The sequence below is a fragment of the Podarcis vaucheri genome, assembly GCF_965113315.1.
Source record: "Podarcis vaucheri genome assembly, chromosome: 3".
In the NCBI taxonomy this organism is placed as follows: domain Eukaryota; kingdom Metazoa; phylum Chordata; class Lepidosauria; order Squamata; family Lacertidae; genus Podarcis; species Podarcis vaucheri.
Window position 1 is genome coordinate 44892547 of NC_138761.1, and position 16856 is coordinate 44909402.

Here is a 16856-nt window from a genome sequence, read left to right on the forward strand (position 1 = left end):
GGAATGAATTTGATGGTTTCCAAAGCAGGGGTGGAGCTATCTGCCCCGGCACCCGGAGCGACGCAGGGGCAGGCCTAGCCGCCCACACAGTGAGAGTCCCTAGCCACCCACTGCCCACACAGAGAGCGGGGGGGGGGCACTAGCCACCCATGCAGCAAGCGTCCCTAGCCGCCTGCCGCCTGCACGGCGAGAGTTGCGGGGTGCCACTAGCAGCCCGCGGCATCATCATCCGTAGTGGCCCTCTGCCCTCACAGTGAGCGTCTGGGGGCGCCGCCCACACAGTGAGTGGGGGGGGGTGGCGCAGCAATGTCACCTCCCCTCACGGCTGACACCCGGTGTGGAGTGCACCCCCCACACCCACCTTCCTCTGCCAGTGTTCCAAAGCACTTAGAAGTGCACACCTAGGATTCATAACAGGGAACCTTTCTTGGACTTTCGAAGTGGATAATTCATTGATTTTAAACTTCACTTAGCAATGGATACTATTTGTGGAAAAGGTGGTTTTACAAAGCTTACCAATATACAGTAGGAAGAACAGAAACCATAACATATTAAGTAAAGAACTTTCTTTATGAAAGGACTTTTGATACATTAATTATCCTGCGCTTGGTTGATTTGCACATTTGGCCAATATTATTTTCGCAGTCACCTTTATTTAAGGCAGTTATAACAGCTTCTCATTTCATGAAAGCAAACCTAGCATCATCACTTTCTGAAAAACAGGAATCTTCCCTAAGATTATAAATAGACTAGGAATTGTTGCAGTTTCTCTCTGCTGTAAAACCTTTTAAGCAAGTGACTTACAGCACATTCCTATACATGCCACCTCAGAGTCCAATAGAGTTCCCAGGCAGAACTGCAGCGTTAGTTACATAGCAAATGGAATTTGAAAATCTGAGCATAATGCTGTTGATCCCTAATGTTCAGCAATAAGCAGCGAATCACCTTTATTACAGTTTACGAAACTTCTAACCAGACAAGTAAACCAGTCAAACAATCCGATTTGGGGGAGAAATAGAATGCAACTCAATTTGTGATATATGCACACTATTGCTTATGCTACACCTGCACATCCCAGAGTAACTATCTGATACTGTGTGTGTGTTTGTTTCCTACTGCTCATAGCAGTGGCTAAATATTTTGCATTTTTTCTATCACCTGCCTATCTATATCAGACACCAACAAAGACACATAGAACATTGAAGACTGATCATCTAGAATAATAAATACCAACAGAAATATGTCATCTATAGTGCATGTTTTAAAGAAGAACATGCAATTTTTCGTATGTTTATTACACTTATACACTTCCTTTAGTTCCAATGAGCCTAAGCCAGCATAAACAGCACCCTCACCCCATTTTATCTTCCAAACAACCCAATGAGGCACGTTCAAGTAGAGAGACAGTGGCCAATGCCCCTGATCATGCAGTGAGCTTCACGATTGACTGATTTGAATAATGTTTCTCAAATGTCACCTTCTATATTTCTTTCAGCGGCAAGTACAGTTGTCAACTGACCACTGCACAGTTCTGTGGAATTAAGTTTTTGTTGTTGCCCCAGAGCTTTCAACTCATATCACAAATCATTTCCAGAAATGGAAGTAGGCATTCCCACCAAGCAAGCAATGTATGGTCACTACTATTGCTCCGGCACACGTACAAAGCTCTCTCATCTGTAATAGCATACCCATTCATCTCAATGGAGGAAGCATATTTGCATGTTTATTTTTTGTTTGTTTGCGTTCTTTCATTGAAATGAATATACAGATCTTTTTTTCCAAGTGATTCTCCCACACTCCTAGCTATTTTCCACTCTGTCAAACCAAAAGAATAGAGAATGGGGAACTCTTTCTTTTGGCTTTAGGCTTGAGCCTGTTCAGTGCATGCCCTCCAATGAACTGTTTAATGTCATGAAATGTGATTCTCCATCCTAAAATGCCCATATTTAACTCCTGGCCTTTTTCTACTTGGCACACTATTTGGACAAAGAAAACGTTGTATATTTTACCAACTTTAATGAAGACAAATACTGGTCTTCAGGGTAGGTGAGTCCACCCCCCCTTCTACTCTGAATGAGAGCCTTGTTGAACACTCTGTTGATACAAGGCTGAGAAGTGTATTATACCATAAGGGACCAGTTTACATACAGCAGCATGCCCTGCCTTTTTATTATTAAGGCAATCCATCATTCAGCATATACACCATGTTTAAAAAATAGATGGATCATGCTGATATGTTTTGATTAGGCATGAAATTCATAAAGTTCATTTGTGAAAAGAGATACTGACAACTTCATAGGGGGAAAACGAATTAGTAACATTTCAGAAGAATTGTAAGGCAGAAAAAGAGTACATAGGTGAGAAAAACATGGAGCAGACATGGCTGAATGAAGAGAGAAACATAATTCCAGGGTACAGATAATGCACACATATGCTTGCGTCAAAGTGCAAAACATAATAAAAGAATAGCATCTCAAAAATATGCCTGGAAAGTCCTCATTATATCAATATGCACCTGGGCCAATGGAATATGTCCCACCTGTGCATCAACAGACTTGATCACGGAGGCTGCTTTAGTTCTAATCATAAGACGTTTTGCTTGAATACAAAGATGCAATGCATCTAACACCATTTCTTTTCTTTGTCAGGTAGAAGTGGGGCAGAGGGGCATAGAGTTTGCTGTTAAAGGAAGGCGTGGGGAACCTGTGGCTAGACAAAAGCTCTCATCATCCCTGACAAATGGGAGTGCCACAGGTTCTGCATTTCTGTATTAAGGTTAAGATTTCTATTACGTGTAATGTAACAATACATTAGTTACATGTAATTCATAATTTCTTACGATGCTTTCATTGAAAATACCCCTAACTCATCAATACATAAAGCAGTGAAATAAATATGATGGGGGCTACAATGCTTAAACTCTACAAAGTTTATCATAAAATATTAGCGTTCTTCCATGCGCCAAACTTTAGCACACAACTGGGAGAGACCCTTGGCCAAAAAACCACAAAGTACATAATCAAACTAAAAACAACAGCAAATTGCCACACCAACCCCTTGGATAGAGACTGAGGGTTGTAGCAACTAAGATTTCTCCAAGTAGACCCATTGAAATTGATATTCTTAAGTTAGTCTTGTCTATTATTTGCAATGGGTATACTTTGAGCAGGACTATCATTGGCTGCAACTGAGATAAACATGACTAGCAGGGAACCTCCACACACCCTGCATGTCTGTAGCAACTGGAAATGTTGGAAGAATTATTGTGCTTCCATCAATTACATTAAATAGATATGCATTTCCAAGACACACACCCAATATTCTCTAACACGAATAATAAGCAAATGTTGCTTAGGAAAAGATAAAGTTCTCTTTCTGTTATGAAGACATCATCCCCCTAATGCACACAAAATCCGATTGGAAACTCGGCACGGCTGTACAAAAGAATGTTGCTTACCAGAAGCAACAGAAGCCTCTATATTCCAGCTTTGTGGTTCTCTTGTATTAAGGGCTTGGCATCATGTAGAAAGAGAGGCCTGCAGGACTGGGCCTTGTAAGCAATTTGCTACACTTGTCATCCCTGGAGTATAAAAGCCTTTTCTGGAGGATATTGTTCTAGCAAAATTACCCACTGCAAAAGGCCAGCAGCAGGCTCATCTTGTCTCAATCAAGGCTGGACAAAGAGGAAAGCCCAGCACGTGTATCTGTCATTTGTACGATTAGCCTTTTTGACTGCAGACACTAGTTTTCAGAAGTACCTAATTTCTCATCGGAAGATGCTTCCCCCCACCCAATCTGTCAAAGGCACAGAAGTGTGTGCTGCTTAAAGGAGAATGCAACAAATGCCTTTCCAGAGCACCAGCACCAACACAATGGCAATCAAATTAACATTCACATCTATATCACGTTTCTGAGATGTTATGTTGCCAAACGTGAAATTAGAAATAGAATATAAGGGACAGGCAGCAGTGGGGGAAAGCAGTAGAAAGCAGTAAATAAAATATCAGTCTCCATTTGCTACTTAGTTTTCCCCTGTGCTGCTTAGCTAATGTACCAATTAATAAATATTATAAAAAACAAAGGCTGTAATAATAAAAGATGCTTACAAGGAAGTATGCCCCATTAAACACAATCACATTTACATCTGAGTAAACACGCCTAGATTTCCACTAAAGGAGAATCAGTCCTCCAAAGAAATCACCCATGGCCAAAGACTACTATGACTACAGACCACAACTACAATCTGTAAGGATCGCACTACGTTCCTTGAAAATTGCATTATATGGTGAGTTCTGGTGGCAATTGCACCAGGCAACTGACTACATGTGGACAGCATCTAAAAAACAACAACAAAAAACCCCAGAGGGACAGGGGTCAGGGGTCAGACAGTCCACACTTCAGCCCTATCCCCTTCCTGGCATCGGCGCAATGTGCAACCGCATGCTGATGCAGCTTGCCAGGCCTCCTCATTCCCTGCTCAGCTGCAGCAGCTGTTTGGGGCACAGCAAGGGCAGGATTACAAATCTTCTGCTGCCATCGTATTCAACTGCTATTTAGCAAAAGGGTATCTGCTGCATCTGGCTTTAAGGATGAAATAAAATGTGGCCAGCAAACACAGGCAAGTAACAGAATTATCAGAAGATTACCTTTTTACAATAACTTTAGATAGTAGATTTGGGTTTGTTTTTTCCCTAAAGTAACATAGCCAGGACGGAGCTGTAAATTCTCAGTTTTTGTGAGCCTTAATCTCTGTTTAAAAAACTGCACCAGTATGCATTATTATTATTATTATTATTATTATCATCATCATCATCATCATCATTATCATCATTATTAGCATCTCAGCGTGGTTCACAGGATAAAATCAGAAAATAAAACCACAAAGTACATAATCAAAATCAAAACAACAACAACCCAATAACCCCCCCAAAACAACAACAACAACAACATATTTTAAAAAGGGAAACGATGTCAATCAAATCAAGGCCTGGTTAAAGAGGAACGTTTCTGCCTGGTGCCTAAAGGTGTATAATGAAGGCGCCAGGCAAACCTCCCTGGGGAGAGCGTTCCACAGATGGAGAGCCACTGCAGAGAAGGCCCATTCATGTGTTGCTACCCTCCAGACCTCTCATGAAAGAAAAAGTTGTGTTTCTTTCCACTTATTGTAGTGACACAATCTAAATATATTCAATAAACCCAAGGATTCATTGAAAAAAAGGAAGTTACCTTTGTGCAATTAAGTTACGTTTTGTACCTCTTTTTTAAAACTTCTAAAAAAAATCATAAAATTAAAAATTCAAATCAGAATTTGAATGCTCCTTGCCATTTTTGAATTGCTCCAATCAGAGAAAAACCAACAGAATTTCCTATTATATTATTGACTTGAATGGGAAAGCTCCTTTAACAGTTTGTGTCAGAAAACGAACCTCTTAGCTTAAACCAGGCCTGTATGGTGGAAAGGCTCCCCTTTGGTGCCGGGCACTAAGCTCCTAGGCACACAGCAAACAGAAGAAAGGCCAGCATGGGGCCTGCCTGCCTGGCCTCCCACTAGCCTGTCCATTCCCACAAGCAAGGGCTGATGGACTGACTGGCTTGGCTCACCCAGCCACCCACTTGCTTGCTTGCTTACTTACTCTGAGGCCACTTCAGCTCCTGGTAACCAGCTCCCCCCTGGCCAGCCCCCAAGGCAGCATTCACCTGGGGAGCCTGTAGCCAGGGCTGCTGCAACAAACTGCTGTGCAAGCCTTGGGAGGCAGAGGCACAAGGGGGCATCAGAGGAGAGAGGGAAGAAAGGAAGCGGAATAAGACAGTGTTGCTCACGGCACCCCTGACCATCATTCAAGGCACCCCAATGTGTCGCGGCACACTGGTTGAAAAACATGAATCAAGTGGGCCCTTCATTGGCCTAGGAACTGCATAGACGAAAGACTAATTGTATGCAATGTTTACAACATGATGAACAATTAAATACTAGAAGTGGGTAATAGACATCAGCACCGCAATGCACGGGGGGGGGGGGGTTAGGCTTTCCTTCCCCAAGTGCAATCTCAGGACAAAACAGAACAAATAAAAAAATGCTGTCATGATGTGGCAATAAATAATATGGTTGCTCATCACATTGTTAGCTGTATGTGTATGCTGTAAGGCCCACAGAAGCTGGTGGAGAATAAGGTTGCAATGCAGCCTTGGTGTCACACCCCCTTCCAGGAAAATCCTATCCTTTCCAACACAGAGAAAATCCCCACACATAGTTCAGCTGTTCACGCTTGGAGAAGGATTTAAGCTATTAAATTTATCTCCCTTTTTTCTTTTTTGCAATGTCTTCTATTGCTCGGCAGACAAAATTAGTATTTGCTTCCTCCACCCATTTAACCTACTGAGTGTCTGATATAGACCTTGAGGCTTTAAAACGGTTCGTACAAAGAGTATTTCTGTAGCACTGGGATGATCACAATGTATTATTTTGCAAAGTAAATTATGCCTTTAAAGGAACAAGGGGAAAGCTCTTTCGGCTGCTGAGCATGCTAGCGGGAGACTAGGGCTGACAGACTAATTCTGAACCCCTATACCTGCAGCCTCACAAACGGAGGAGGCGCTTGCTCAGCCTATATGCCTATTCTTTTCGTTTCATCTTTAGCTGCATTTTTGTATTAAACATTGAAACCAATCAACTTCTCTCTAAGAAAGTCAGTGTAACTCAGGGCTGCATACAGATAGGGAGGTAAGTAAAGTGCTTCCAATTTCCAATTTCCTGAGGAGTCGCTCTGTCACTCTCTTCCAGCAGAGTCTTCCGTCTACCTAAAAGATGAATAGGATGTCACTTCTTTTTAAATAAGCAGAGCTTCCGTTTTCATATGGGTCTAAGCTCATAGGCTACCCCACTGCAGAAATCTATGATCAATGCTTTGATATTGATATGCAGCAGAAGGGCAAAGACCAGCTGCACTGGCCTGAGCAGAACTCCCTTCATGTGGTTTGCCTTTATTGTACATGAACTTGTTTTTTAATGTTGTATTGTACTGAATCCTTTTATTATACATCCGGGCTTCTCAAACTCTCTGATGGGGTGGATGAGCAATTCCTGTCCCCTTAATGTGCCAGAGACTGGTCCCATATTTGGTCCCTCCTGAAGTGCCCCACCCAACCTGGGCTGTGGTGTGTGTGTGTGTGTGTGTGTGTGTGTGTGTGTATGTAAAGGGACCCATGACCATTAGGTCCAGTCGCAAATGACTCTGGGGTTTGGGGTTACGGTGCTCATCTCACTTTATTGGCCGAGGGAGCCAGCATACAAACGGTCACATGGCTGTTTACCTTCCCGCCGAAGCAGTTTTGCATTTTGACATGCTTTTGAACTGCTGGGTTGGCATCATGTTAGTCTTATTTTAATCAGAGGCAGCATGTATATATAAAATCACACATAAAGGAACTTGTGAGTGTTTGGGATGTTGTATCCTATTTATATTGTTATTTAAGGGTATTGTGGGATTCTCTGAAGTTGATCACATCAGAACACAATAAAGCAATGTGGTGAAAAGTTAGGGGATGAACCATGAATGCTCTCTTCCACCCTCCTGGTCCAATATACCTGCTTGCAACTACACAAAGGAGAGAGATACTGGGTAATGGGTGGCTCCTTAGTCTACAGACAAAATGAAGTGTGCAATGAAGTGCAAGGCTGCTAGGATTGGGGTGGTCAAGCTATGATAATGCCTTGCCTAGATAGAAAGGGTGTGTGTGTGTGTGTGTGTGTGTGTAGAAGCCTCTGACCTTGCTCCATTCACATTTGGCATCTTGTGCCAACCAGTATTGGCGTGTAGTCCCCATAAAGTTGTTCAGGGTGGAATGAAGCCCTCCAGCTGAAAAAGATTATCCACCTCTGACCTAGAGGATGAGACTATGGAGAGCTGGTTAAACCAAACGTGCCTACCTAATACAGCAGATACCTAATCCTAAACCTAAACCTAGATATTTGTTATCCAAAAGGAAATACCAGTAAGTAATGCTTAGAGAGAAATTCTTTACCAAACGTAAAGAACTGAGTAAGGGAAGTGGGACATATTATTTTTCCTCCTACACTAATTGTCCTGTCCTGTTTCATTGAAAGCAATCTCAGTTCCCCTGAGTCTCAAACCTGCTGTTTATCTTCCCTATCTAGTTATTTTTAATTTGTACTTCTATTATTATCACTGCATTATTAATATGCCACGATAAGCTGGGAAATAGCTTGGTGGAGTTCAATTTCAGCAATGCCTCGCACCGCATAATAGTCGTCATGATAAATTGTTCCCTGCAATCTGAAAAGATTCACGATACCCACTGCACACTGAGTATGAGTCTCCTGGGGAGCTCAGCTTCCTCGTTTGGGTTGCTGTTCAACTTTCCCAAAAGGAGTGTGGGCCTCCTTATGTTTATCACATCTGCACATGCTGTTATCAATCAGTGTGCATGCCTCCACCTTCTGTGTGGCCAGACAAGCACACACATCCCTAGTGCCGCTGTCAGATCTAGTGCCAACACATAGTTCAGCACGCTCCTAAGAGATGACAGTAATTTAAAGGCAAAACCCAATGTTTAAATTATTTGCATGCGTGGCAAAAGCTTTTGGAGAAGGGCAAATGCCAGAGAGCGGGATTAAGGTTTGCGGGCTGACTTAGCCAGCGACAGAATTTTATTCTTAATCTTTTGTACCTGGGCTAAAGCCATCTAGGCACAGAGCCGGAAAACACAGCTTCACACTATTTTAATAGGCATGTTGCATTTTCCTGTGGGAGAAACCAGGACAGAATTTACAAGTCTGTGCTGGGCCATCTCTACATATTTGGAATATTGCTGTCTGGTCATGGAAACAAGTATACATATATTTGCCTACATCAGCCTGGAGATATCATGGAGAAGGCATTAAACTTTTTAAAACAATAAACATGCGTCTTTCAGCTGATTACAATATTTGTTTTCATATTTAAAAACTAACTAAAAAAGATGTACTGACAATAATATTTATGAGGTTCCTGTCTTACACTTTGTTCTTGCTTACACATATCCTGATATTTAATCATCAGCATTATATAAACTAATTGAATGTGTTAACTAGCACTTGGCAAGAGGTGTTAACATTTAGTGTGTCTAACTGCTGAAGAGATGTCAGTTGACAAAGAAAAAGTAAACACAGGGGTGTCCTTTAGGAAGATCATTTTAACATGTTGTGGGTGGGCTGAGAAAGGATGAAGAGAGAGGCAAGGAGTTAATATTTTAGAAGAAGGCAGTTAGAACAAACTTTTCTGTGAACTTTAAAAGGTATTCTGCTTATTTAAATGTAACCCCACACCTTCTGAAAAGCTATATCCAAGGGTCAATGTAGAAATAAATGGCAACATTTCCCCAGAATGGAAAGTCCCCAAGGGAAATCAATTCAGAATGCTACAATATAGTCAATTAAAGTCCCCAGAGGATTTGATGAACTACAATTTAATACAACAGTAAAGCAGCTTCACAAAATCCTCACACACCAAGTGGCATCTACTGAATAATTACAACATACAGTACTACAAAAAACACTCACACACACAACTTTAGCTATATAGTTATTTATATCCTGAAAAAAAAGTTCATCTAGCTCCTTCTTATAGTTATTGTACTTGCAAGGCTACTTTGTAAATAATCATTACCACTAACGGAAACCACAGCAAAAAACAAATATCTAAATAACAGGTCTGGGAATTACCCAAAATGCTTTTCACCCAGGAGAAAGCCACACACTCTTCAAAAGGTGTCCTGCGTCACATATTATTTATACCCACCACTAGTGAGTTCTACATGAAAGCCATGATTTTGAAAAAAATAGTTGGACTCCACAACTATTGTGGTAATAGTGTGATGAGATCGCCAATCAGCAGAATGGGATCAAAAGACGAGGAAGAGCACATGAAGAGTACAAGAGTACAGAAGAGTACAGGAGTGTGGGCAAGTGAGTGAACAAATAGTTGGCAGCTAATTTATTTGATTTTTATACCACTTCTTCACCCAGTTTTTAAAGCAGTAAATAAGTAAACCCATCTCAACAACATTAGAATCAATTTTTTTAAAAAAAAAACCTATAAAACCACAAATAAAAACAACAAACCTAGTAGGAAATAAAACAAGGAAGGGAATATTTAAAACCAAATTTCCAGATGTATCCACATGTCAGGATATGAAAAGGAAGGTAATTACAGGAAGGCAATTTTTACAGGTTCCCTCCTCTTCTGGGAGTTACTGTAGCCCTTTTTTGCACACTCTTCCTCAGAATATAAATTCTCTCTTTGCATGCACTAAGGAACCAGTTTCCCAGAGTATATCTTACCCAATGGCTACCTTACTGGGATGCAACCATCAGGAGGAAAGCCTCGCATCACTGGCATTACACATTGTAATAGCAGAAGTCATCTACATACCTGAGCCATCTGGAGTTGCACTATCAAAAGCTGGCCGTGTGCATTTGAAGGAGACCTATATCTAGCCATCCTCTCAAGCACGTGGGCAAAAACCCCTCTCAGTCAAATTAAAAGTAAAGTGCCACACTTCCTCCCTAGTATTTAGGTATATCTCCAGATCTTCTTCAATGCACCACCAGCCATACATTTAGTCAGGATGTCTTTAAGGAAGTGCAAAGCCGAGTGACCTTGTGGCTGAATCAATAGACTCTGTTGGATCATTAGTCTCTGTTATTACAGCACTGCTACAGCGAAGCTTCCAACAGTTTTACCATCCTGCCACTTTCCACAGAGCAAAGCTCATGGGCACACGCAGAGAGGAATCAAATAACAAAAGGAAAGTTCTGAGGTCTTGGGGAGGAGAAAGGCTGCAGATGCATATTCAAGCCTTTAGTTAAACACTATACATACTGTACATGCTTGTCTATTTTGCAAGATCCCAGGTGTGGAGGAAACCAAGTATAAAATCTATACCCACCATCATACTAGAATGACCTTTTCACTTTAAGTCTATTTGATCATGACTTTCCTAATTTGTAATAACCTTCTCCACAGGGATTTAGATCTCAGCAAATAATTAGAACTGTGTTCAAAATGCAGCTCCAAAAGCTGCACAGCAAATGAGAACTGATTAACTAGGCCTAGGCTAGTGCAAAGAAAAAAGCAGATATATTATGAAACATAGAATGTAGAAATTGTGATCTAAGAAAGAGAAAAATAATAGTGTTGTGTGGTTTATTTAAAAAAAAATAATAGCTATAGATAAGTGCTGGAATATGTAACAACATTCCAAAGGTTTTAATTTAAGGTAGCAGTTTGCTATGTTCGACTCCATTGTAGTCTGTACTCTTCCACTATTTAAAGAGAAAATCTGGAACTTTAAAACAAGGGTGAGCTTGGGGCTTTGCAGGCAATCTTCTGGAGAATGCGTGCCAGCAATAGGCTAGGTGAGAGGCAAAAGTGGCCACAGCAATAGATGTGATTTTTTTTTTACCTTTGACCAATAGGCCTCATTCCAGCCATGCAAAAGCCAGAGAATTTATTTTTTTACACACAAACATGCTCTCGTCCGCTCTCCATCATGGCAAGAATGTCCCTGTTTCAGGGCACATTCCAGCTAGGTAAAAGCGCTGAAGTAGCAGGGCCAGTGAGAAATGTATCCTAAAATGTGGGGAGTCGCCTGGAGAGAGTCCTGAAGGCTAGGCAGAGCAGCCTGGACGGTCGCATCCAGCCCCGAAGACTGAGGTTCCCCACTCCGCCTAAAAGGAAATGCCATATGGCTACCACATTTGTAAGACAGAACACAAACATGCATGTCCAGCAGGGCCCAAACATCATTTGGTGGGCCTCAATGCCAATTTACCATAAATGCCCTCTCCCCCACTCATGCCACAATCCCGTCTTATATAAGTTATCTTGTAAGTCATGAAAAAAACATGTTAAATTTTTATTCTAAATCATTTTTTTCATTGTTTTTGAAATTATAACTTGGCCTCAAACTGGGGCTTTTCTGCCATACCCTCACACACATACACAACTCCTGGTGCAGCCAGGTAGAAACACAACCTAGCCCACACTATTAGGGTGGACATTGACAGAGGCTTTTATTTAGAAAGAAAAAGTTTACGTTGAAAGTTTGGGGAAACTAATGAGGAAGGTAAAGTCAGAGATTAAATCATGTTCGTGTCTCTTTTCCTTTATTTAGAAGAAATAAAGTTGTGTGTGTGTGTGTGTTTTTAAAAAAGTGTGTAGGGAAAGGTATTAAACATTTTCCTGAAAGTGCACACTGAACTTAGCCAACAAAGGCCTCCGTCAGATCCATCAAACCTGTTTCCTGACGAATATCTCTGTTACGGGGCCACTCTGACTTGAGGGCTAAAGGCCACCTGGCTTTCATTCCAAGTGGAACTAACTGTTTAATTTATAGAACAATCGGTTTGACTACAATGATGAACGCACATGTCTTCTTAAAATGCCTCATGGGGTATTCCTTCTTTTTCCTACATCAGTAACCATGGTAACTCTGAGGAGAAACAGTTTTTGTTCTTCCTCTCAGAAATTGTTTCCAAGGGATAATGGTTGAACCTCTCATTTGTCCTACAGCAATTAACTTTTGACTTACTATGTGTCCCAACGCTGAAGCTTCAGAAGGAAAGATAGCTCTCCCTCTTGCTTCCTTTTTAAGGTTCTCAAGATGAATATTAGCAGCACATGTTTCAGAAGCTGGACATAGGTTTCAGAAAAGCTTAATACACTGTGAAAGATATTTGTGGCCAAAAAGAGTAAAAAAACTCCCAGATCCACAAACCCTTCTGCTAGAGTCTAATCTCCCCCACAACAACCAAAAGTCTGGAAAAGTGAACTAACATCTCCCTGAAAGTAATGCTTCTGAACCAAAAATTGAAATAAGAGAACATTCTGTGATTCCCTGCCAGTTCCTGGCCTTAGCTCTCTCCTGTAGTAGATGGATGGTGAATTCTCTCTGCAAGTGTGCACATCATTAAAATAATATAAACACAGCATCTAGTGTTATCTAAAATGGTGTTGAAATGTTTTTTTTCAATATAGACAAGAATTCAAAATCAGCTCTAATTTCTGCACTTTCTGATAGAATAGCTTTCTTCACATCCAAAATCCAAACTGTACATTCTGCCACCCAGTCACATACAGAACAGGCCAAATAATAGTATAGTGACTGAAATGCAGAAGAGATGTGAATGAAAAAGCACAAGCTTTTTGTTATGGAAGAGGGGGTACTTGACGATAAAAGAAAATTAAATTCTGTGGGAATCCCTTACAAACATCTGGCTACAAGCCTGCAACAGTGGCCTGCAGATACAAATTGAAACACCTCTGGACAAGATGAGTGTGCAGAGATGAGTGTCATTGTGTGAGATGGCAAACCAATTTGCACTACACAGCTCATTGCAGCATACACCTCTTACTTTAATTGGATTTGGTTGGGAATTGATCCAGAAGAGAGAGGAGGGTCAGAGAAGACCCATGACATGCAATTTTCTTCTCTTGTTGCTCCTCATTAAGATTTTGAGTCCCAGCTGCAGCAATGCCTTTGACACTGGTGGAACGTCATTAAAAAGCAACAGAGGGATGGCATTAGAAGGCAGAGGAAGTGAAATTAAGGTAAAATAACAGTAAACCAATACTGCTTTGGGATCCCAACCAAATTTCAATATACTTTGTGAAGAGATAGTCACAGCATGGAAAATGTTACCCAGTGGCAATGTGTGAGTCAATACATACTTTTCTATTGTGTCTCCCTCTTTTGAAATAAAAAGAACCTTTAGCGTCTCTGAAAACTTGGATGATAGCCAAATCTTTATTTGTATTGCAAATATATATTAAGCAGGTAGGGCTAGCTGTGTCAACAATTAACCACCAATTAAAACAGAAAGTTGTTACATTAATGTAGTTTGGTACTTACCATCTGTTAATTATTCTGAAACAGTCTACCCAATATCGTCATCCCCTAGATACACACTACATTCTCTTAAATCCAGATCATCCTGCAGTATATATTTTATATATGCCGTATATATTTTATATATGCAGTATATATTTTAGTTGTTTAGCTATATGTTTTATGGCCATTTCTTATGATACATATATTTATTCATATATAACAATGCTCTTAGAGATATAGACATACAAAGTCAGCATGCTGTTCTTTCTTGTAATGATGGAATGGCTGGACAGAACCACATACATGTTAGGAAATGCAAGAAGAAGAAGAAGAAGAAGAAGAAGAAGAAGAAGAAGAAGAAGAAGAAGAAGAAGAGGAGGAGTTTGGATTTGATATCCCGCCTTTCACTCCCCTTCAGGAGTCTCAAAGCGGCTAGCATTCTCCTTTCCCTTCCTCCCCCACAACAAACACTCTGTGAGGTGAGTGGGGCTGAGAGACTTCAGAGAAGTGTGACTGGCCCAAGGTCACCCAGCAGCTGCATGTGGAGGAGCGGAGACGCGAACCTGGTTTCCCAGATTACGTGACTACTGCTCTTAACCACTACACCACACTGGCTCTTGGTACAAACCCAAAGGATCTTTTGTGGGGAGAAGGGCACTGCAGCTGCTCTCACCATTGACAAGAGAAGCTTGCCTCTCCATCAGTGTGAGCAGCTAATGACAGAAAGTTCCAAAGACAATTTCATTTGCTTTCACAGTTCTTTAGATTGAAAACACATTTCACACACTTAAGGTTTTTAAGGTATCATGGAGTTGTCCATAGTTCATGCATCTCATCCTCGGAATTACTAAATTGTGTGGAGCATTTTCTGCCCTCTCCATTTCAAGAAATGAAAATAGGGAAATATAAATTTAGATTTCACCTTTACACTATTGTCAACCAAAAATTAGTCTCTTGATACTTCTCCCTGACCAGGGGTAGGCAACCTAAGGCCCGTGGGCCAGGTGCGGCCCAATCGCCTTCTCAATCTAGCCTGCGGACGGTCTGGGAATCAGCGTGGTTTTACATGAATAGAATGTGTGCTTTGATTTAAAATGCATCTCTGGGTTATTTGTGGGGCATAGGAATTCGTTCATCTCCCCCCCCCAAAAAAAATATAGTCCAGCCCACCACATGGTCTGAGGGGCAGTGGACCGGCCCACGGCTGAGAAAGCTCGCTGGCCCCTGTTCTTGACTATACAAAGGAAAAGAAAGACTGGGAAAAGGCATTCTCAGTCGCTGCTCCCTACTTCTAGAAACTTTCCTCAGGATTTCTACCTAAAGCATCTGAACATCTTTCAAATGTAACATATAAAGGCTCTTGAGTGGCATGCTAGGAGGAAGAGTTTGTTTATATTTTGGTAGACACACTTTGTATTTTTCAGAGGTACATCAGGGAGGAAATCAACCTTCTGTCTCTTAATGGGGCAGTTCCTCTTTCTTCCTAGTTCCATTTACTGGTTATCCCTTTCTCCAGCACAGCCAGCATCTGAGCTATCTATTGCCATCCTAAACAGCTACTAGTCCTGATATACTCACCCTATCAGCCTTGCACAAAGACCTATTTTTATTCTAACTTAGAACAAGTTGCAGAAACATCACTGATAGAAAGCAAGGAATGCAGGATGGCATCATAACCCTGTAGAAGTTTTCAAAGAGCTTGACTACTCAGACATCAATAGACACAGGCTAGACCAGCTCAGATAAAGAGATTACGTTTACCTTTTTCTGTTCCAAGAGGAAATTAAATTACCAACTTACACTCATACTTTGAATTATGATTAGCTGAAAATACAGGTTAGTTTACAGACTATCTAGTATATTATTAATTCAAATTCATATACTAAGCAATTGAATTAAAGTATTTTGGAATGTATTAAATTAGATTTGTCTGTAAAAGTGCATGGTGTCCCAGTACACATGAAGAAATGTGCCAAAACACCCTCTCTAGAGCTGCTTCTCACTTTATGCAGCAGGCTTGTTTGCCTGAGGCTATATCACTGTTATCTGGCATTATCTGTAGTAAGCATACCAAGTGTAAATAGCAGTGCTCATATATTATCAGCATACATGTTACAGGGAAACCATTGTTAAAGTTATAAGTTTAACGTACATAAAATGCTGTGTTTGAATGCACTGTATGTAAAATGCTGTAATGGCAAGTTTGCCTTAGGCAAAAAGGTTCCACTCTGGCAAAAGCGTCAGAGAATGCTGGTATTTTTTCCATTAGAATGAGATAAGCTACCTGATGACTCATCTCTGGAAACATGGAAACACCAGCTGCAGAGCTGTCGCAGCAGGAAGCTGAAACTCGAGAGGCCAGTGTGTGCTTGTTGGAGATGACTAGTAGCCGCAGCCACAGCGGTTGCAGAGAAATTCTGCAATGATGAACAAGCTTAGGATCTCCCTCAGGGACCAGAGAGAGGAAAGTTTACTGAACTACATAAATAACTGAGTGTCGTTGCTTGTTTGCAATGTGTTGCTTTGTTATTTTGTAACACCTATCTTATTGTAACTAGTACCTAAGACTGTTCCGCAGTAAAGCTCTGAAGTGCATTCTTGCAGTAGAAATAATTCATTTCTACACAAGGGCTAGATTAAGGACTCCGCTGAACAACTCTAACAATCAGTATAACCTTTTAATATACCCTTAACGGCTTGGGACAGGTTTACTTAAGGAATCACCTTCATACATGCCTATTCAATCCCTGCAATTTTTGGAGTTTGCACTTTTACAAGTGCCACACAATTCCACATTTGTAAGGAGTTGTTCATTTCCTGTCTCTTGACATTAGACAGGTGTGTAACTATATTCTTCTAAATGCTAACTGAGCACTTTACTGTTTCAGCAAGCCTATTCAAACACACAATTTAATTTGTTTTAAAGTGTTATTGACTTATATATTTGTTTTTAATGATAATGCTTC

The 16856-nt window shown here is 40.9% G+C and overlaps 1 protein-coding gene across 6 annotated transcripts in view; it reads right to left on the reverse strand.

The window, feature by feature from the left end:
• The window catches only part of KIF26B (kinesin family member 26B), a 271678-nt gene that overhangs the window by 78965 nt on the left and 175857 nt on the right, over nt 1–16856 (reverse strand). The gene's annotated exons all lie outside the window — the stretch shown is intronic.